We start from the raw sequence: 24,388 nt of genomic DNA on the forward strand, positions 1-24,388 counted from the left end.
GGCAGAGGAAGGAAGCATGATTGTTACCTCGCCACCAACACAACAGGGACTTGGTGCTCCTGGATGCGCAAGACACATGAGTGCCTTCTTGCTGCACTACCTGAAACATGACCCTCGAATTGTGAGAATTAGAAATAATCCTGACTACTGGGTTGCCACACTGTTAGATCCCCGGTACAAAAGTAAATTTGCAGAAATTATAGCTGCCATAGAAAGAGATGCACGCTTGCAGGAGTATCAGCAGAGATTGTTGCAGAATCTTACATGCGCTTTTCCCCAAAACACTAGTGGTGCACGTAGTGAATCTCACAGTTCCAACTTGCCAACCGTGGGACCGTCGAGTGTTCAGCACTCAAACCTTAACAGAACCACAGTATCTGCTGGTAACATCAATTTTGCGGAATCATTTCACCACTTTTTTAGCCCATCCTTTGCAAGGCCACAGGAGACAAGAAGTCTGACACATAGTCAACGCCTAGAGACGATGGTACAGGAGTATCTCCAAGTAAACATTGAAGCCATGACTGTGTCACTGGACCCTTGCTCTTTCTGGGCTTCCAATCAGGATAAATGGCCGAAGCTCGCCACTTACGCCTTGGAGATCTTGTCATGCCCCGCACCCAGCGTTCTGTCTGAACGTGTGTTCAGCGCTGCTGGTGGTGTGCTGACAGATAAGCGCACGCGGCTCTACACTGATAATGTAGACAGACTCATGTTCATAAAGATGAACAAATCATGGATCCGAAACGACTTTTCTACCCCTGTGTCATCCTGGGGAGAGTAAAAGCTTGATTGGTTAAAATCACCCTACCAACCGTTTTAAGCTTTCAAATTACTAATCATGTTTATTTGTATCTTGGCTGGAAAATAATTTGGGCCTTGTAGCAGTGTGCAGTACTGATTCTATTAGGCCATCTATACTAAACTCCACCAGATTTAAAATTACTAATCATGTTTATCTGTATCTTGGCTGGAAAATAATTTGGGCCTTGGAGCAGTGTGCAGTACTGATTCTATTAGGCCATCTATACTAAACTCCACCAGATTTAAAATTACTAATCATGTTTATCTGTATCTTGGCTGGAAAATAATTTGGGCTTTGTAGCAGTTTGCCGTACTGATTCTATTAGGCCATCTATACTAAGCTCCACCAGCTTTCAAATTAATAATAATTTTTAGCTGCATCTAGCCCGGAAAATAATTTTGGGGTTCCTAGATGCGCAAGACACATGAGTGCCTTCTTGCGCACTACCTGCAACATGACCCTCAGATTGTCAGAATTCGAAATAATCCTGACTACTGGGTTGCCACACTCTTAGATCCCCCACGCTCTTTGATCAACCTTTTCATTTTAATAAAGAGCAAAAAAATGGTCATTTTTGAAATTATAAGCATTAGCAGGTTATTAGAAACTGAAATCAAACAGTTTTCAACTCAAAACTTTATTCTAGGTGATGTTACATTTGCACATAGGACCCCTTGTTCGAAAGGAGCTTCTGAACTCTCTTGTCCATTGAATTTGCCAGGTTTTGGATGCTTTCTGCTTCAATTGTTTTGCATGAGGACAGAATGCCCTCCCAGAGCTGTTGCTTAGATGTGAACTGCCTCCCGCCATCATAGACACTCCTTTTGATAATGCTCCAGAGGTTCTGAATGGGGTTGAGGTCAGGGGAGCATGGGGGTCACACCATAAGTTTGTCCCCTTTTATGCCCATATCACCCAGAGATGCAGATGTGTTATGTGCAGCATGAGACGGTGCATTATCATGCTTGAAAATGATCTTGCTGCGGAATACACGGTTCTTCTTCTTGAACCATGGCAGGAAGTGCTGTTTGAGAAGCTCCACATACATTATGGAGTTCATCTTTACCCCTTCAGGGATCCTAAAGGGGCCGACAATCTCTCTCCCCATGATTTCAGCCCAAAACATTACTCCACCTCCTCCTTGTTGGCGCCGTAGCCGTGTTTGCATGGGGTGTCCATCAACCAGCCATCCTCCACTCCATCCATCTGGACCATCGAGCATTGCACGGCACTCATCGATGAACAAAACAGTTTTGAAGTCAGTCTTCATGTATTGTTTGGCCCACTGGAGCCGTTTCTGCTTGTGTGCAGTGGATAGAGGAGGTCGACAGGATGGCTTACGCACAGCTGCAAACCTCTGAAGGACTCTGCATCTTGTTGTTCGGGGGACGTTGGAGGCACCAGCAGCTTCAAAAACTTGTCTGCTGCTATGACAAGGCTATTTTGCCGCTGCTCTTTTAACCTGACGTAATTGCCTGTAGGAAAGAGTCCTCAATTTTCCCTTATCAGCACGCACATGTGTGTACTGTGAATCAGCTACATACTTCTTGATTGTGCGATGATCAGGATGAAGTGTCTTGGCAATGTTGATTGTAGTCATGCCTTGACCTAAACACTCCACAATTTGTTGCTTGTCAGCAGCCGACACATCCTTTTTCTTTCCCATTTTGGCATAAAATGTAGGCTGCTTAATAATGTGGGACAGCCTTCTTAAGTAGTCTTGCCTTTCATTGGACACACCTGCCAAACTAATTAGCACAGGTGTCTGCAATTGCTTACAGTGATATAAAGAGCCCTGACACACATCACCATCAATGAGTTTAACTGACAAACAAACAAATTCTTCCCTTATCACTCCTAAACACTTTTTGCATAATAATTTGGAACACAGTGTACATGTGCTTTTCCTTAAAACACCAGTGGTTCACGTAGTGAATCTTACAGTTCTAACTTGCCAACCGTGGTCTGTATGGAGTTGTTCAATAAAGGGCCCAAAATTAAGATAACATAGACGGGAGAGGTCTCTATGAATACGAATTCCTAAGTATTTGATACCCTGTGAGGGCCAGGCAAAGGGAAAGTTGGACTGGATGGAATCCTGTATGGATTTGGGGAGGGAGACATCGAGGGCCTCAGACTTCGCTGCATTGATTTTAAAATTTGACCATGTAACAAAGTGATCTATTTTAGCCATAACAGCAGGGATGGATATATGTGATTGAGTGATATATACTAGGACATCATCAGCAAATGCAGAGCACTTGTACTCGGTGCCTCCCACCTCAATCCACCTAATATTGGGGTTATGGCGAATTGATGAGAGCAGGTGCTCCGTCACTAGGATGTATAAGAGAGGGGACAGAGGACATCCCTGCCTTGTCCCATTGGTGATTATGAAAGGTGATGAAAATGTTCCATTCATCTTCAGCCTAGGTGACGTATTGCGATACAGGGCCGTGATTTTGGCTATAAAAGGGTCCCCTAGACCCCTACCCCAAGCTTTTTAAGAGAATAATATATGGCGTGCCAGGAGACTCTATGGAATGCTTTCTCAGCATTCAACGAGAGTATCTAATTACAAATTTTTAACTGCATCTAGCCCAGGAAATACTTTTTGCCTAGTAGCAGTGTCTGCTAGTCAGCGGAATATCCCAGCTGTTAAGCAAGCTACACCACCTGTACTTTGGACACTTAATTTTTTCAAAGGAAATGGTTCGGGCCCCCGGGACACTCAGTGAAGAGCATCGGGGAGGCACTCCAAGACATAGGGGCTGGGACTGGCGGTAGGACGCCTTGCGGTGGATCGCCGAGCTCGATCCTTATAAAAGCTTTTTAACTGCAGCAGCTTTAGTGAACGCTACAGGAGCTGGAATTACGCGGCTGCTGGCATGAGACTTGCCCTCCAATAGATCCTTGTAAAAGGATTTAAAGTGTACTCATTCAAATTAGAGAGACAATTTAAATTAAAAAGATTAGACCTGCCTCCACCGCAGGGGGGCTCGCTCGACCCACCAGCGGACAGGCACCAGTATTGGGTGAGGGGGGCTGGCCGTCAGGGTCCACCGCTGCTCTGGCACAAACCCGGCGACACGGAGGTCGCACGGGCAGGAACGGACTGGCCGTGTCGGCTTCGCACTTTTTTGGTTTTAGAAGGGCATGACATGCCTATATCTGTGTCGCCCCCTCCTTTTACTCCTCCACCTCTTTTCTTTTCGCATGACTATATGTACTTGTCACTTTTCCATGTGTTAGTTGTGTCTTCTGAGCAGTTTGTCAGCTTTTGGACCCCTTTGAAGGTGTTTTCTATGTGTTTCTATGTGTTTTTGTTTGCCTGCCATTGGTTTTAACGGTGTTCAAAGGTGTTCGACGAACAGTTCGACGAACAGTTCGGCGAATATACGGGTGTTCGACGAACCGAACCGAACTCGAACACTACAGGGGTGGCTCAACACTACTGATGAATCCAATTAGGAAAAAACTTGCCAGAAGCCAGTAGGGAGTTCTATGGAAAGTCTTTTCTAGGGTCAACTGTGGACTGCTCTTGTAAGGGTCTTGAGCTTGGGGTCTTAGGGCTAGTTTAGCCTTTCAGGGCTCTATAGAGTATACCTATGACAAAATGCTCCCCTGAACCCCTGCTGATGATTACATTTTTTCAATAATATATGCATGCTGGATACCATGATACACATTTGCCTAACATATATGATATAATATTTAGGTCATCAATCCCTTGCATATTTGTGCCAGTTCTTCACAACATAGAGACTGATATTTTTGGTTTAATTCCCTGTCTGTTTATATGTTACATGTTCGTCCTGTTGACTATTTTATGTTATATACTGTATGTGTGGCTCCTTTTAAATGAACAATTAAATGCTATATTTTAATATTTATATTAATCCTCCACTTTGCTGCTTATTGTAGTTATTATGAGGAACAAATATTGAAAGACTTACTGAGAATTAAAAAAAATCCCCTTCCTGTTCTGGCTCATATTCTTGCCTATTGGATAAAGGTATTTATAGTATTTTAGCTGGACCAATTTGATTGCACTTAGACAATCACTTTCATAAAGCAGATAGTATGCAAAAGAAAATGTTTTCCTTGTGGTCTAAATGTGAAACAATATCAAATACATAAATCTGTATGAGCACAAAGTTGCGTAGGTATTAGGTAGGAGTGAGTTCCAGACAATTTTCTCTGGTTATTCCAAACCAATTGTAAAAAAAAAGAAAAATTTTTCCCACTTTGGGGAAACCAACAGCACATGCAACCAGAATTAAATTTCGCTGCATTATAAGCACATCCGAAGGAAGTACATACAAATGAATAGTCCTTTGGTCCCTCCATTACCTTTAGGCTTTCTCTGATATGTGTCCTTCTGCAAAAGTCATGCTCAGCCAGAGAATACCTGATCTATATCACTACATTACAGTACAGGAACTGAGACCAGGGGTGGACATATCATTGATGCAACCTGTGCAGGGGCCCAAGAAGTAAGGGGGCTATTTCCACCTCTAAAATAGATGAGATTGTGCATTATTATGAGCTCTTGAACTGTCCATACATTGTTTTGCACTGGGCTCTCTTCTGTCTGTATCCACCAGTGACTGGGGCAGGTATGCATATTTTACTATACAATTAATTTTAGGGGTCATTGTGTACAACTGTTTTCTTAGAGAACATTGTACATTATTAATTTCAGACTGTAAGATGTAAGATGGCCGCCGGTCTGGTCCTTGAGGGGAGATATGTATCAGCCAGGTTGGTAGCTTTGGTGATGTAAAACCAGGAAAGCATGCTCCAGCACACATAGTGCTGCGAGAGTTAATAGGGCGTATCAGGGTTTTTGCAAGAAGTCATAAGATTTGGGAGGTATTGGCTGCTCACATATTCCCACCCCAGGGCGTGTAAATAAAATGGAGACCAAGTGTCTCATTTGTGGTCTGTCTGGAGATGTGTTGATCTTCACATTTTATGTGTTGATCTCCACATTTTACTTTGTGTTTCCACTTTGTGCCAGAAAAGGCTGTGTCTTTATATTGCTTCCTGAGCGGTTTATGCTGTTTAATAAACCAGCAATTTATAATCAAAAGACGTCCAAACTATATCATTTAGCACTTCCAAATTATATTAATACACCATACTCATTGAGTACTACTCTTCCCCGCCGAGTTTACGAAGTGACACACATATCCTTCATAAAAATATAAATTTTATTATAGAATTTAAAAACAATAAAATAGAAAAGGAGACTAAAATAAACACAGGGGCATAATCATATATTCAATCTATATAAATATTAACAGACCTGATGACTTCATATTCTAGGAAAAAATTTTTTCATAATCAAGCTTTCAGAACATTATTGTCATAAACATAGATATGTATATTATTCCAAAAAGCTTCCAGAATCACTAGATACAATTATGAATGCAAGCATCTTTGAACTACAAAGCACCGTGCAAGGGTATATATACATCTATATTTTCTTTCTCCAATAATCATAACAATTAAAGACTTTCCTCCTATGTTTGACAATTACTGAGCACATATAAATCAAAATAAATAATTAGTTATTAGTGCAACCATTTCTCCAGATATGAAAAATACACAATATATAACCATATCTGTTTAAAAAGGAAGTTTTTCCCTATTTTTAAACATTATTATATGCATTGGAAGGATAAACACCACCCTTTTGCTAGGTACATAGTGCAAAAATCTGCATCTCATGACTATTCAAGATATTTTTCTTCAGAGCACCCGAATAGACCAGTGAGCAACCCCTCTCTTTTTTCTATTCAAGAGGAGATTCCTCTCCATGCATACAATTTTGTCCAAACCTTTAATATTATAATATAGATGGCTAAACACCACAATAATACACATATACGTTGTTTTAGACACTGAATCAAAGGTCAAAATTACTATTTACCTATAATGTAGATGATTAATGTGAATTGGCTCCACTGTGTAGCCCCACAGAGCTGGTGTGTCACTCTCCATAAGGAGAAACGTTACCCCTTAGACCTCAGTCCAGAGCCTCTCATCTAGCCAAATCAGTTCTCATACTTTGCACTGACGAGGGCCAACAGCCCGAAACACCGTGTCTGCAAACTGAGATTCTGATTTGGCTTTTATCCTAAGTCATATTGCAAGACTCGTTAAAGGGTTGATTGTGACTTGTAGGATTGCTACTTCCAATAGGTGGCGCTATAGAGTACAAGTCCTCTTTTTCTCTGAAGAGGCAATTTGCATATTAAATTTCCCTGAGGTGCATTGCACGGCGAATAAACCTCCTTATCTTGACGTGCCAGAGCTGGTGTGTCACTCTCCATAAGAAGAAACGTTACCTCTAAGGAAACTGTAAAATCATGATAAAAAGAGAACACAGATGAAAACTAAATGTTCTTGATTAATTTAGGGGTCAATTCATCAAGACTAGCATTTTGTTCCCCAGTTTTAATCCAAGCTTTGCAAGGGTCAGTGCTTTCACGGCAGTTTTTTTATCACCTTTGTATTTGTTTGCATTTAATACATATCTATTTTAATTTACATCTATTTGAATTCACATGAATTGCTTAATAAAAATTATTGTTACTCACCTGTCCGGTCTCCAGAACAGGATTTTGCTTTTGTCTACTGTAGCCAGTTGCCTGGCTGCCTTACTTCTAAGTGTGGTTACAGGGAGAAAATTAACGCATAACCTCTCTTTACCCATTTGTTTCCAGTCATCGGGACAGTGCAGGCAGCGGTTATGTAACACTCACTCATAGACTGTTTAGCACGAGCGTGGATTGTGGTCTCACTGGTAGTGTTGAGCATTCCGATACTGAAATATCGGGCATCGGCTGATATTCGCGGTATCGGAATTCCGATACTTTATTCCGATACTTTTGCAATATCGTATACCGGAATCGGAAGTTCCCATAATGCAATGAGCCAGTTTCATTTTATTCAGCCAATGAGGATCCTAAGAAGTGTGGGCACATCCTGTTAGGCATGTAGGCATCTTAATTAATGGCATGGTTGTGATTGGCTGCTGAAATGATGTCATGATGCACTATAAAAGTCGCCGCCGCCATTTTGAGCTCACTCTGCTGTGAATTCAGTTAGGGATAGGACGCTGTTGTTCTGAGGGACAGTTTTAGCTACCTATTTGGTCTATTCTGCTTTACCCAAGCTACTTTATAAATCGCTGTGCCTTGCAGCGCTAGTGCACAGTTCTCTGTGCTGTTCACCGCTGTCTGCAAGGTCTGTGTGTGTGAGTGCAGCTCACCCTGTAGTGTGTACTTCAGCCACGTCTTGTTGTAGTGCACTCAGTGTGTGTCACTGCCTCATACATTGTCCTTTTTTGCCAATTCATAATTTTTCCTGATATCTCCTATTAGTGTGGTGGTTCCATCCTTATTCAGCTAAATTGGTTCCAAACACACTATATAGGAGTAGATAGAGAATTTTTTTTTGTCTTGCAGCGCTAGTGCACAGTGCTCTGCATCTGTACTGTTCACCGCTGTCTGCAAGGTCTGTGTATGTGAGTGCAGCTCACCCTGTAGTGTGTGCTTCAGCAACGTCTGGTTGTAGTGCACTCAGTGTGTGTCACTGCCTCATACATTGTCCTTTTTTGCCAATTCATAATTTTTCTTGATTTCTCCTATTAGTGTGGTGGTTTCATCCGTATTCAGCTAAATTGGTTCCAAACACACTATATATGAGTAGTTAGAGGAGCCTTTCTGCAGCATTGTGCCCTGCAGCCCAAGCCAGATTAGTATTAGCCTATTTTTTGTAGCCTCATCTATTGCATTGTAGGTTACCTTCCTACATTGTAATAGCTACAAAAAGTTTGTGATACTATCGGTATTACATCTTTGGGCACATCCAGTGTCTTTTTGTGACAAAAAAAATCTAAATAAAGTTCACCAAACACTTCACTTTACAGTTGTGTAGGCCACATTAGCTCATATTAAAGTCTAGTCCACACTTTATAAAATTAGTGTTTCTTATACCTGTTAGCAGCTGTTCAGGAATAAGCAGACTAAGCCCGTAGTACTTTTCTGCCTATCTTTATCAGTCTACCAAGATGAAGAAGGCAGGGAGTAAGGCATGTGGTCGTGGTCGTGGGCGTGGGCGTGGAGTTTCTGCAGGGAGAGGACGTGAGGATTCTGTACCTGCAGGGAGAGGACGTGGGGATTCTGTGCCTGCTGCGGGCACCAGTGACTCAGCATCCCCCAGTTTTACCAGGGAACAGTCCTTTATGCGCAGCTTTGTAGGAGCTAGCCGTACCCCACTGCTGCGGGAGGACCAAATTGAAGCCGTTGTCGGATGGATAGCAGCTAACGCATCGACTTCAATTAGTTCCAGATCCTCTCAGGTCCTGAGCACTGAAGAGCACCCATCTGTCTCTTCACCACCTGCCAAATTGCCCAGGCAGTCAGAGAGCCCTGGACAGGAGCCATCTCTACTTCTGTTCTCTGAATCTCTTGGCTTGGAAAGAGGGGGCCAGCCAAGCAGAATTCGAGAATTTGAAGAAGAGGTAGTATGCAGTGATGCACAACCGTTTTGTCTCTCTGAATCTGAAGAGGCGGGTGGGCCAGTGCCTATGGTCAGCAGCACACCTCAGTACGCATCTGATGATGAGACTCAGGTGCCACTTTCTGGTGCGTACTGTGCTGTCGAGACTACCCAGGAGAAGCAGTTGTTTGAAGAGGGTGGTGTAGATGATGAGGTCCTTGACCCATCATGGCGTGAGGGACAGGAAAGTGGTGGGAGCAGCTCTGAGGAAGAGATTCCCCGAACAGCCCAACAAGGAGGGAGAGGGAGGGGGCAGACTTGGTTGCCTGTAGCCTCCACTTCGGCACCCATTAGGAGCATGGCTCTTCCAAAATCCAAAGCGGGCGCTCCCAAGACTTGCAGTGCCTGGTCCTTTCTTGACACAGTTACAGATGACATTTGCTTTGTCAAATGCAAGCTGTGTAATCAGAAGGTGAAAAGAGGGAAAAGTGTCAGCAACCTCAATACCACAAATATGTGGAATCATGTGCGGACCAAGCACGTGGTGGAGTTACAAAAACACACTGAAGACCTAGGCCATCCTACAGCGCCACCTACCACCACTTCAGCTCGTGTTGTAGCCTCTTCCTCCAGCTCACACACAGCTGGTTCGGCTTCCTCACAGGATCGCCATGGAAGAATCTCTGGCACTGTTGTACAGAAACACAGTGTAATTCCACCCACAGCACCACTTTCCCAGTCATCCTCACACTCCCAGGCCAGTCTAGAGCCATCGTTAGCACAGGCATGGGAGAAAAGGCGCCCATACTCGGCAAACCACCCCCGAGCACAGGCTCTGAATGCTGGCATTGCTAAACTACTGGCCCTTGAAATGCTATCATTCAGGCTGGTGGAGACTGACACCTTCCGTAACTTTATGGCATTGGCAGTCCCACAATACAACGTGCCCAGCCGCTTTTATTTCAGCAGGCAAGCCGTCCCTGCCCTGCAACATCATGTGGAGGGAAAAATTAAACAAGCGCTACAAAACGCCGTCAGTAGCAAGGTCCACCTGACCACCGATGCGTGGACCAGTAAGCATGGAGAGGGACGATACCTTTCCCTCACTGCCCATTGGGTAAATGTTGTGGAGCCGGGTACAGATCTTGAGAGTGGCGCTGTACGTGTTCTGCCAACTCCAAGGATTGCAGGAATCCAGTCTGTACACATTGACTCCTCCTCATACTCCAGTTAGAATCATAGAATCATAGAATGGTAGAGTTGGAAGGGACCTCCTGGGTCATCTGGTCCAACCCCCTGCTCAAAGCAGGATTCACTAGATCATCTCAGACAGATGTCTGTCCAGCCTCTGTTTGAAGACGTCCATTGAAGGGGAACTCACCACCTCTCGTGGCAGCCTGTTCCACTCATTAATCACCCTGTCAAAAAGTTTTTTCTAATATCTAATCTGTGTCTCCTCCCATTTAATTTCATCCCATTGCTTCTAGTCTTTCCTTGTGCAAAAGAGAATAAAGATGATCCTTCTACAATGTGACAGCCCTTGACATATTTGTAGACAGCTATTAAGTCTCCTCTCAGTCTTCTTTTTTGCAAGCTAAACATTCCCAAATCCTGCAACCGTTCCTCATAGGACATGGTTTGCAGACCAGTCACCATTCTGGTCGCTCTTCTCTGAACTTGCTCCAGTTTGTCTATGTCTTTTTTAAAATGTGGTGCCCAAAACTGTACACAGTATTCCAGATGAGGTCTGACCAAAGAGGAGTAAAGACCGATAATGACTTCACGTGATCTAGACTGTATGCTTCTGTTAATACATCCCAGAATTGTATTTGCCTTTTTTGCTGCTGCATCACACTGTTGACTCATGTTCAGTCTATGATCTATTAGTATACCTAAGTCTTTTTCACATGTACTGTTACTTAGCTCTATTCCTCCCATTCTGTATATGCTTTTTTCATTTTTATTGCCCAGATGTAGTACTTTGCATTTTTCCCTGTTAAAAACCATTCTGTTGGTTGCTGCCCACTGCTCCAGTTTATTTAGGTCTTTTTGAATCCTCTCTCTCTCTTCTCTAGTATTAGCTATCCCTCCTAGCTTTGTGTCATCAGCAAATTTAATCAGCTTACCCTCAATTCCTTCATCTAAATCATTGATAAAGATGTTGAACAATACAGGTCCCAGGACGGAGCCCTGTGGTACCCCACTTGAGACATTCATCCAGCTGGATGTGAAGCCATTTACAACCACCCTTTGAGTCCGATCACTAAGCCAGTTATGAATCCACCTAACAGTTCCTCTGAATCAGCACTGCAGGAGCCGTCACGGTCTACCTCCACATCGACCCGTGAACGGTTACCTGTTATGATGACCGATATGAGCACAGCCGTGGCCAAACGTCAACAGGCCGTATTAAAATTAATTTCTTTGGGGAATCGAAGGCACACAGCGCAGGAGCTCTGGAATGCCATCAAGCAGCAGAGCGACGTGTGGTTTGTGCCAGGGAATCTCCAGCCAGGCATGGTAGTGTGTGACAATGGCCGAAATCTGGTGGCAGCTCTGGGCCTAGGCAACCTCACTCACATCCCATGTCTGGCACATGTGCTCAACTTGGTCGTGCAGAGTTTTTTGAGGGACTATCCGTATCTTGATGCACTGCTTCACAAGGTCAGCATAGAGTGCGCTCACTTGCGGCGTTCCAGCAACGCAAGATCACGCATTGCAGCTCTGCAGCGCCGATTACGTCTTCCGGAACATCGCATCATATGTGACCTACCCACCAGGTGGAATTCAATGTTACATATGTTGGAGAGGTTGTGTGAGCAGCAGGCAGCAGTAATGGAGTACCAGCTGCAGCAGGTGCAAACAAGTCGCAGTGCGCGCCGTTCACACTTCACCACCACTGAGTGGGCCTCTATGAAGGACATTTGCCAGGTTTTGCGTGCCTTCGATTATTCCACGCGGATGGCGAGTGCAGATGATGCACTAGTCAGCATGACTATCCCCCTTATCAGCCTGCTTGAAAAAACACTGCAAGCACTAAGGGACGAGGTTTTGGAAGAGGTGGAGGATGAGGAGTCACAAATGCCATCTGCTTTCGACAGTCTGCGCAATGTGGTTCCTCACAAAGGCCTAGGCAGGGCACTTTGTGAGCAGGATGAGGAGGAGTCAATGGATGAGGAAGACATCTGTCCAGAGGAGGGAGGTACACAATGCTCTAGTAGTCAGTATCTAGAGCGAGGGTGGAGTGATGCAGAGCAGGCAGAGATCACGCCTCAAGCAGGGGACAGCGTTTCTTGGCCAGTTGGCAGTCTGCAGCACATGGTTGATTTCATGCTGCAGTGCCTGAGAAACGACCGCCGCATCGCCCACATTCTAAACATGGATGATTATTGGGTGTCCACCCTCCTAGATCCTCGCTACCGGGACAACTTACAAAGCCTCATAACACCGTTGAACCGGGAGCATAAAATGCGGGAGTACCAAGACGCACTGGTGCATTCCATCATGTTCTCCATTCCAACCGAGAGCAGTGCTGCTAGTGCTTTACAAAGCAGCTCAGTGCGTCGAGGCAGTGGAGGAAGCTCTTCTCCACAAAGTGAGCAGAAGCAGCGCCTCAGCACAAGGCAAGACCACTATGGCCGAAATGTGGCAAAGTTTTGTGTCCCCGCCGCCACAAATGTCTACACAATCACAGACGGCTCCAGTCAGCAGGAGGCAACGTTTCCGTCAGATGGTGACAGACTACATGTCTTGCCCTCTTAGTGTACTCCCAGACGGCTCTTCTCCCTTCAAGTTTTGGGTCTGTAAGCTGGATACATGGCCAGAGCTTAGTCAGTATGCATTGGAGGTGCTAGCTTGCCCTGCTGCTAGTGTATTATCGGAACGCTTCTTTAGTGTCGCAGGTGGTGTACTAACAGACCGTCGCATCCGACTATCCTCCGATAACGTTGCCCGGCTTACTTTTCTCAAAATGAACAAGGCCTGGATCTCTCTTGAATTTGCCAGTCCTCTTCCAGAATAAATAATTGGTTGGCAACAATATCCAGGTCTCCTGTTGTGTTCATGTTTCTACCACCTGAACTGTAATCCCTGAGCTCCAACACTGCCAGTTGGCGCTCGGAAGTGCCGTCTGCACAGTCAACACTTGCTGCCGTGTTATTGGGGCTCAGTAACGTCAGCTGTTCCCCTGCTGTGCGGACGGCAATTTCTCCTGCTCTGTCCACATTCTCACTACTACAGATTTTAAAGTTGCTCCAATTACACCTCTGGCTCCTCTGTTTTCAGTATTATCCCTGAGCTCCAACACTGCCAGTTGGTGCTCGGAAGTGCCGTCTGCACAGTCAACACTTGCTGCCGTGTTATTGGGGTTCAGTAACGTCAGCTGTTCCCCTGCTGTGCGGACGGCAATTTCTCCTGCTCTGTCCACATTCTCACTACTACAGATTTTAAAGTTGCTCCAATTACACCTCTGGCTCCTCTGTTTTCAGTATTATCCCTGAGCTCCAACACCGCCAGTTGGCACTCGGAAGTGCCGTCTGCACAGTCAACACTTGCTGCCGTGTTATTGGGGTTCAGTAACATCAGCTGTTCCCCTGCTGTGCGGACGGCAATTTCTCCTGCTCTGTCCACATTCTCACTACTACAGATTTTAAAGTTGCTCCAATTACACCTCTGGCTCCTCTGTTTTCAGTATTATCCCTGAGCTCAAACACCGCCAGTTGGTGCTTGGAAGTGCCGTCTGCACAGTCAACACTTGCTGCCGTGTTATTGGGTTCAGTAATGTCAGCTGTTCCCCTGCTGTGCGGACGGCAATTTCTCCTGCTCTGTCCACATTCTCACTACTACAGATTTTAAAGTTGCTCCAATTACACCTCTGGCTCCTCAGTTTTCAGTATTATCCCTGAGCTCCAACACCGCCAGTTGGCGCTCGGAAGTGCCGTCTGCACAGTCAACACTTGCTGCCGTGTTATTGGGGTTCAGTAACGTCAGCTGTTCCCCTGCTGTGCGGACGGCAATTTCTCCTGCTCTGTCCACATTCTCACTACTACAGATTTTAAAGTTGCTCCAATTACCAATTACACCTCTGGCTCCTCTGTTTTCAGTATTATCCCTGAGCTCCAACACCGCCAGTTGGCCTCGGAAGTGCCGTCTGCACAGTCAACGCTTGCTCCAGTGTTATTGGGGTTCAGTAACGTCAGCTGTTCCCCAGCTGTGTGTCCAGCAAATTCTCCTGTTTTGTCCACATCCACTGTACTACTGATTTAAAACTTGCTCCAATTACACCTCTGGCTCCACTCTGTTTTTAGTATTTACCCTGGGTTCCAGCACCGCCAGTTGTTTCCCAGCAGTGTCTTTGGCACGGGTACTCCCTCCTGCCCAGCCTGGTTCCAGCACGCCAGCTGTTTCTGGGTAGTGTCAACGTCACTTTGCCTCCAATGCGTTGTCCTGTCGTGTTGCGGTCGGGTTAGCCGACTCTATGGTGCCTGCAGTTTAGGTGACTCCTATGTGGGCTGTGGGATCTGGCAATGAAGGCTGGTTCCATAGTGCCAATAGGACAAGCACCCCCTGTAGGATTGTGAGTTTTGGTAACTGCGGCCGGCTCGCGGCCTTGAAACTTTTTTTTACATGGGTACCTTCTGCTACCCATCCGGGTTCCAGTACCGTCAGCTGGTTCTCGGCAGTGCCTTTGGCTTAGGTGCCTCCTAACCGGTATCCAAGTTCCACCAATGTCTGCTGGTCCTTGGTAGTGCTTTCTGGCACAGGTACCTCCTGCTTAGTAACCGAGTTCCAGTACCGTCAGCTGGTCTTCGGTAGTTCCATTGGCTCTTGTACCTTCTGCTACCCATCCGGGTTCCAGTACCGTCAGCTGGTCCTCGGTAGTTCCATTTGCTCTTGTATCTTCTACTACCCATCCGGGTTCCAGTACCGTCAGCTGGTTCTCGGCAGTGTCTTTGGCACGGGTACTCCCTCCTGCCCAGCCTGGTTCCAGCATGCCAGCTGTTTCCGGGTAGTGTCAACGTCACTTTGCTTCCAATGCGTTGTCCTGTCATGTTGCGGTCGGGTTAGCTGACTCTATGGTGCCTGCAGTTTAGGTGACTCCTATGTGGGCTGCGGGATCTGGCAATGAAGGCTGTTTCCATAGTGCCAATAGGACAAGCACCCCCTGTAGGACTGTGGGTTTTGGTAACTGCGGCCGGCTCGCGGCCTTGAAACTTTTTTTTACATGGGTACCTCCTGCTACCCATCCGGGTTCCAGTACCGTCAGCTGGTTCTCGGCAGTGCCTTTGGATTAAGTGCCTCCTTCTCGGTATCCAAGTTCCACCAACGCCTGCTGGTCCTTGGTAGTGCTTTCTGGCACAGGTACCTCCTGCTTAGTAACCGAGTTCCAGTACCGTCAGCTGGTCTTCGGTAGTTCCATTGGCTCTTGTACCTTCTGCTACCCATCCGGGTTCCAGTACCGTCAGCTGGTTCTCGGCAGTGCCTTTGGATTAGGTGCCTCCTTCTCGGTATCCAAGTTCCACCAACATCTGCTGGTCCTTGGTAGTGCTTTCTGGCACAGTACAGTCAGCTGGTCCTCGGTAGTTCCTCAGCCTTCTTGTACCTTCTGCTACATTTCCAAGTTCAAGCATTTTGAAATGGTTCTTGGTAATCACTCTGGATCTCCCTGACGAGGACCCTGAAGACGAGAACCCTGAAGACCAACCCGAAGAAGATGAGGACCCCGAAGACGACGACCCTGAAGACGAGGACCCTGAAGACCACCCCGAAGAAGACGAGGACCCTGAAGACCACCCCGAAGAAGATGAGGACCCCGAAGACGAGGACCCTGAAGACCAACCCGAAGAAGACCAAGAAGATGACCCTGAAGAAGTTGACCAAGAGGACAAAGAGGAGAAGACAACCACCAAGATACAGAAGAACAAGAGACAGAAAACCAAGAAGCAGAAGTACAAGAAGTTGCAGAACAAAAAGCGGAAGAACATTAAGCATAAGACTAAAAACCAGAGCAAAAGATAATATCTAAATTATAAGCAAAAGATGACTAAGCAGTGTATGGGGGTGAGTCCGTTCCTCCTCGTGGTGCCCCTGGAAAAGACCTGCTGCTGCAGGCCAAACTGAATGCGGACAAATCCTGTTGTAATGTTCAAACTTTTATAGATAACAACTACAGGAATGCCTGTCACAAATAAGAATATGATGAAGAAGAAGAATATGAAGAAGATGAAGAAGTAGAATATGAAGAAGAATAATAGTTGAATAAGAAGAATATGAAGAATGTGAAAAAAAAGAATAATTCGAAGAAGGTGAAGAAGAAGATGAAGAAGGTGAAGAAGAAGTGGATGAAAAAGATGCTGATGCTGAGGATGATGAAGGAGAAAGTGTGGGAGAAGTAAAAAAGAAGGTGAAGAGCATGGAAGTAGTGAAGCATAAATATCTGACAAAATATAAAAATACTTAACATAGTCAATATTTCCATAACTCAGAACGTCTTAAAAAAATATTAATTCCTGCTATTCCATTTGATTGGGCTAAACCTCTATGCCTTTATTGTCTCCCCCACCTCCCCCAATACATTCTACATTATTCTTAGTTGTTTTCCTTCATGTAGAATTAACCTACAAGGAAAGAAAGGGTTTATTTTCATTCCGATATTTCTGTCCCATTGACTTGCATTGGTTTCCGGTATCGGAATCGGCGGTATCCGATACTTTTTGGGTATCGGTCCGATCCAATCTGATCCGATATTTGCCGATATCGGAAGGTATCGCTCAACACTACTCACTGGGCTACATATCGAAGAGTGCCTGGAGGGGCGCGACTAAGGGCCTCACCAAATCTGACCTCGGATGTACTGTTATCTGAGGAGGGACAAGAGAGGTAGACCAGGTGCTACACCAGGGCAGACCTCGGTCACACGGCTGCTGACCCTTAACGAGGTATGCAGGTACTGGCAGGTCCGGCGGGTATGCAGGTAGGAATGGATAGGGCCTAGTACAAACTGGAAAGCAAGAGCGGAAGCGGAAGCACAAGCGTGGTCAGGCAAGGAATACCGCAAGTGCGGTCTGGCAAGGAATACCATAAGTGTGGTCAGGCAAGGAATACCACAAGTGTGGTCAGGCAAGGAATACCACATGTGTGGTAAGGCAAGGAATACCACATGTGTGGTCAGGCAAGGAATACCGCATGAGCGGTCAGGCAAGGGATACTGCAAGTCCGGTCAGGCAAGAAAGTGCTCTGTTCACATGGAACAGGTAGGGTCAGGGCAGCACAGGAAAATAGCAAGTACACAGAGGATAAATACAGAGACAGAGTAACGGGACAGATAGAGCCAGATACACACAGGGTACTTTCTATGGACAAATAACTCACAAACTAAAGTACAGAGACTGCAGATAGGTTGTGGTACAGACACTGCAGGTTAGGAGAAAGGTACTGGAACAGACACAGGAGGTAAAGGGGAAGAGCTGACAGATACAAACAGGGTCTGGGAAATGATGCAGTTCAGACAGGAACTGACACAAGAACAGGATACAGGTGCAGGCCTCGGTATACAGCACCCAGGGTGGCAGAAACAGACAAGATAAGTCACAGGTATAGGTTCAGGGTACATGCCTGGGTACTCAGCCCCCAGCGTGGCAGAAACAGACTAGAAACAGGACAGGACCTGGCAACTCAGCTGTTGCACAAAACACACTGAAAGATAGTGGTGCTCAGGCACCTCCCACAGGGTGGAGGTGCTTTAAGTACCCAGTGCCTCTCAGCAATAGGCAGGGGACACATTAGGAGTGCACGCACTGTTCTTTTAAGAATCAGTAACTGCTGGCGCCGCCGCCTTAAGCATGCAGCCAAGACACACGCACACAGCAAGCAGAGGAACACACAGCGCAGCCTGGACTGGTGAGTAAGTCGGCGGCTTTGCATGGTGGGAAATGGGAAGCCATGCCGGCAAGCCGCCAGGGATGTTACAGGTTACTCTTACCGCTCACTACACAGTGAGCGAATTGCAATCACTCCCTGGTACTTTGATTAACAGACTGCACCTCAGCAAATGTGTGCAGAGCTCTCTGTCAATTAATGTGCAAGGGAGTGATTACAGCATGCGCAATGTAAAGTGAGAGGTGACGGTAATCCGTCCCCGTACCGTACCATCTCGATGAAGGGAAGATGCTTGACCTTTGCATTGGCTTTGGACACCATTCTTACATAGTATCCTCTCTGATTATGTATAGCACCATCCATTTTTATAAAGTGCCATTTATTGTTATATAGTGTTCTTTATATTGCCATTCATTAATACATATTGTCCTCTTTTACTATATATAGCACCATTTATTGTTATGCAATAGATATAGAAGTGCCATCCAGTATTACATAGTGCCTTCTCTTATCATTTATAACACCATCCATTATCACATAGTGTCGTCTCTTATTATGTATAGTGGCATAAATTGTTATCTAGTGTCTTTTCATATTTTCTATAGCTCTGTCTTTTATTACACAGTGTCCTCTCTTATTATATATAGTGCCATTCCATATTAAATAGTGTTCTGCTTAATTAGGTATAGCACAATGATTACATAGTATCCTCTTTTATTATGTATAGTGCTGTTATTAAGTAAATTGCTGACCCTTATTATACAGTGTCTTATTTTATTATGCATAGCTCCATCAATTGTGATATAATGTCCTCTCATATGTGTAGTACCATCTCTTATTATATAGAATTCCTCCTTCATTATCTATAACACCATTTAATATTACATAGTGTCATGCCTTACTAGAAACAGTAACTTATGTCTCTGTATGTGATTTTTATTAGTCTGGGATGTGGTCTGTATTCATTTTGAGGAAGTAGACTTCTAGAATTCTACCTTTTCTTACCTTTGATTGAGCAAAAACTCTCATTCTCATCCAGACTACTGAAACTCTCTATTAATCGGTCTCTCTCTTACAAAACTCTCACCTCTCCAATCCACCCTGAACACAGCATCCAGGATCATATTTCTTTCCAACTGCTACACTGATGCTTCTACCCTGTGTCAGTGGTTGAATTGGTTGCCCATCCGCTAAAGAGTTCAATATAAACTTATCAATCTCACCTACAATCTCAGTCTACCACCATACCCGTTCCCTACATTCTGCTAATGACCTAAAACTAACATGCTCAATAATGTGTACCTCCCAATCCCGCCTCCAAGACTTCTCAAGTGCAGCGCCAAAAAGGAAAACCACAGGTGAGGCAATTGGTGAGTACACCTGAATAAAAATAGATATATCTATTTTATCCAGGTGTATGTAACAATTGCCTCATCTGTGGTTTTCCTTTATATATATATATACATATATATATATATATATATATATATATATATATATATATATATATATATATATATATATATATATATATACACAGTATATGTATATATATATATATATATATATATATATATATATATATATACATATACAGTACAGACCAAAAGTTTGGACACACCTTCTCATTTAAAGATTTTTCTGTATTTTCATGGCTATGAAAATTGTACATTCACACTGAAGGCATCAAAACTATGAATTAACACATGTGGAATTATATACTTAACAAAAAAGTGTGAAACAACTGAAAATATGTCTTATATTCTAGGTTCTTAAAAGTTCTTAAAACTTTTTGCTTTGATGACTGCTTTGCACAGTCTTGGCATTCTCTTGATGAGCTTCAAGAGGTAGTCACCGGAAATGGTTTTCACTTCACAGGTGTGCCCTGTCAGGTTTAATAAGTGGGATTTCTTGCCTTAAAAATGGGGTTGGGACCATCAGTTGTGTTGTGCAGAAGTCAGGTGGATACACAGCTGATAGTCCACTGAATAGGCTGTTAGAATTTCTATTATGGCAAGAAAAAAGCAGCTAAGTAAAGAAAAATGAGTGGCCATCATTACTTTAAGAAATGAAGGTCAGTCAGTCCGAAAAATTAGGAAAACTTTGAATGTGTCCCCAAGTGCAGTTGCAAAAACCATCAAGCGCTACAAAGAAACTGGCTCACATGAGGACCGCCCCAGGAAAGGAAGACCAAGAGTCACGTCTGCTTCTGAGGATAAGTTTATCCGAGTCACCAGCCTCAGAAATTGCAGGTTAACAGCAGCTCAGATTAGAGACCAGGTCAATGCCACACAGAGTTCTAGGAGCAGACACATCTTTACAACAACTGTTAAGAGGAGACTTTGTGCAGTAGGCCTTCATGGTAAAATAGCTGATAGGAAACCACTGCTAAGGACAGGCAACAAGCAGAAGAGACTTGTTTGGGCTAAAGAACACAAGGAATTGACATTAGACCAGTGAAAATCTGTGCTTTGGTCTGATGAGTCCAAATTTGAGATCTTTGGTTCCAACCACCGTGTCTTTGTGTGACGCAGAAAAGGTGAACGGATGGACTCTACATACCTGGTTCCCACCGTGAAGCATGGAGGAGGAGGTGTGATGGTGTGGGGGTGCTTTGCTGGTGACACTGTTGGGGATTTATTCAAAATTGAAGGCATACTGAACCAGCATGGCTACCACAGCATTTTGCAGCGGCATGCTACTTGTCAGGCAAAAGGTATTTTTGCCCGAGTTTTAAAAAATGAGAGATGTTTTTATAAAAGAAAACCCCCCCACCCCCTATCCGTTTGTAAGAAGACATAGAGAACTGCAGTGCTGACCCCCACCCTAAGAATTTTTATTAGCGTCGTAAACTCTCAGTGTAGCACAGCTTCTAGCTCAAACTAGATTATTCCCTCCAAAATTGCCATTGTTTAAAAGCTTGTACAGTTAATGTAGAATTTAAAAAACGCACATGACTGTTACTAATCCAGGGAACACATTTTTGGAATGTTCACATCTGCCTGGTTACAATGATATATTTTTCATAACTGAGATACCCCCAGAAATCGAGGAATTGGTTTCTTAGCTTCTGAGCATCATAGAGAGGTCCTGTTTAATATCCATCTGCATGAAAATTAGTGACGGCCAACATGATGTCTCCATCTTGGATGTGGGACCCCCCCACACCAAGATATGAAATCTGAAGGTTTCTATGTTCTATGCAGCTGGACGGTTTCACAAAACCGAGCCCCCGTGTGAGGTAGACAAAATGGGCGGTTCCTAATAATTTGGCCCTGTTACTAAAAAGCAAATCGGCCATTTTCAGGTCATTCTTCTTAGGGACGTCGAACGCACGCACATCACGCGGCGTAAGAAGAATCACCCCTAATTTCCGGGGAGCCGTCCCCCCCACAGAATCTGAGACCATCACCTTGTGAAGCAGGTTTTGCTATTACTTATCCCTTTTATTTTAATAACTGTTGATGCATACATGTAAATTGTCTCCTTTATAATATCTTGTATATATTTTGTAAACACTGCCCCCCTTTTGGGAGTAAATCATTAATTATTTACCAGTTTCGTTCTTCTTGTCCTATGTCGAGCAAACACGTTCCTCACTCGCTAATTCACGTTACCTACCAGGTACCCGATCCACCTGTTAAGCGATCGGTGGTGGCAGTATACCAGTATTTATGTGATATTGTGGTTTGAGGGTGGCTGGTCGGAGGTATATATACGTTCCTGGAAGGAACTGGTGGTATATATACGTCCTGTCACATCACGTGCCGCAATAGTCGACATAAATTAGAGCAGCTGCACCCGTGCTTATCCTCTGTCAATACCGTGTTTGACCAGCAGGATAAGGGGGCGCCAGACAGCTGCAAGGTCTGACCCAAGAGTGGGTGTTGTTTTCATGACAAATTGGTGGCAAGCGGTGGGATCATAGGACATTAGTGATCTGGTTTGAGCAATCATTCCTCTCACTAAAACTTGCACAAAAGTTTTGAAGATCGAACTCAGTGTTTATTAGATCTGAGACAATACTGTATGTGTAGCAGTTACCCCTACCCTTCTTTGTTTTTTCTTTTCTATTTTTATTTTGGTGATCATGGTCGTAGTTGGGGAGTCCTGGTATCACCAGCAGAAAAAGGACACTCTTATTGGAATATGTATAATCAAAGGCATTGACCCCCACGGCAAAAGCAAAGAACAAATGATTTCTGAACTGTTACAAGATGCTGCAGAGCCCGTCCGACAGCAGAGCCCTGATGAGGGGGTGGCCAGCCAAGGCCCGGATGGCGCTGCTGCCGGGGTCCAACCGGTGATTGCCAGCCATACCCGCAACCAGGGTAGTGTGGACCCCCACCTGCAGATGGCCTTGGAGGAGCTCGCCACAGACGATCATGATGGACGACTGGAGCTGATCCTGAAATTCCAGGAACGGGCTGAGCGACAAGCCCAAGCTGACCGAGAGGCTGCTGAGCGACAAGCTGACCGAGAGGCTGCTGAGCGACAAGCTGACCGAGAGGCTGCTGAGCGACAAGCCCAAGCTGACCGACAACACCAGCTGGAGCTAGCCTGGATTCAGAAGGAGTCGCCCTCTACGCAGACCCGTGAGTCCAACAGTGCCAGCTGCTTTAAACCTCGTCCTGAGCACTTCCCTGTGATGGAAAAGGATGGGGACTTGGACACATTTCTGCGAGGCTTTGAAAAGGCCTGCAGGCAGTATCAGCTGCCCATCGACCAATGGGCAAGATATTTGACTCCAGGGCTCCGAGGAAAAGCTTTGGAGGTGTTTGCTTCCCTCCCTCGAGAGCAGGATGGAGACTATGAGGCCGTCAAGCAGGCCCTGATAAAAAAGTACCAGCTGACTCCGGAGGTTTACCGTAAAAAATTCAGAACCCTCCAACGTGGACCACATGACACCTACCGTGATGTGGTAGACGGGCTCAGAACCAACTTTGAGCAGTGGATCCAAGGACTGTCAGCGGCCACCTTTGAGCAGCTAAAGGACCTGATGGTGAAAGACCAGTTCCTGCATCTGTGTCCGACTGAGGTACGGCAGTTCGTGATGGATCGGGAGCCACCTGATGCCAATAAAGCAGCGCAGATCGCAGACACCTACGAGGCCAACCGGAGACCAGAGGTGCGGAAGCCGGTCGTCGCCAGCTGGAAAGGGGGTAAGCCATCAACCACCATCCCTGCCCCTGCCAGCCGACCTTCCGGAGGCCTTTTTCCCGTTGCCAAGGCCCTGCCTGCATCCGATGCCCGCAGGTGTTATTCCTGCAACCAGACTGGTCATCTTAGCGCCACTTGCCCAGAGAAGCAGAGGAAGAACCCCCCATCCAAGGCCCCAGGGCCTAATGCCTCAGTTCTTTTGGTGGGTGGGCCGGTTGGGAGGGCCTGTGAAAACTTTCAGTCTGTCAGGGTGGGGGACACTCTCACTGTAGGCCTCAAGGACACTGGGGCCGAACGAACCCTCATCCGACCCGAACTGGTGTCCCCTGAAGCGCTTATTCCAGGAAAGACCCTGACTGTCACTGGGATTGGGGGCGTCCGATGCCCCTTGCCCATGGTCCGGGTTTTTATTGATTGGGGTGCGGGGAGTGGGGTGAAGGAAGTGGGAGTATCCAAAAACCTACCTGCAAATGTTTTGTTGGGAACTGATTTGGGGAGGTTGTTTGCTTATTATGTCCCTGACACCCCTCCCCGATCTGATACGGTTGGTAAGGTTAATGCTGATAATGTGAATGTCAATGCTTTACCTGATGATGATGATGATGATGATGATGATGATGATGATGATGATGATGTTGTATTGGAAGGTGCAGGAGAACTCAGCCATGTCACTCTGCGCGGTGATGTTGCTGAGGATCCCCTAGCAGGAGCAAAGGTCAGTGCCGAGGGTAATGGGGAGAGGCACGAGGACCATGGCGCAAGTGGTGCTGTGCCAGTGACCAGTGTCACAACAGATGGTGATCTGGCTGATAGTCGCTGCCCCATACGTAGCACTGTGCCTGAGGTAATGGAGGATGATGGAGAAGTAGTTCTCATGGCCTCGCAGGCTAATGAGACGGGGTTATTCCCCGGGGAGACGGCCTATATAGCCGCTGTTACCTGCAGTCAGAGTGCCCAGAACGCAAGTAACGCCCTGCCTTCTGGACCCTCCTCGAACAGAGGAATAACTGAATCAGGTATGGACCCAGAGGG

The sequence above is a fragment of the Phyllobates terribilis genome, unplaced genomic scaffold (assembly GCF_046119375.1).
Source record: "Phyllobates terribilis strain yellow unplaced genomic scaffold, ASM4611937v1 Scaffold_3__8_contigs__length_932513732, whole genome shotgun sequence".
Classification (NCBI taxonomy): domain Eukaryota; kingdom Metazoa; phylum Chordata; class Amphibia; order Anura; family Dendrobatidae; genus Phyllobates; species Phyllobates terribilis.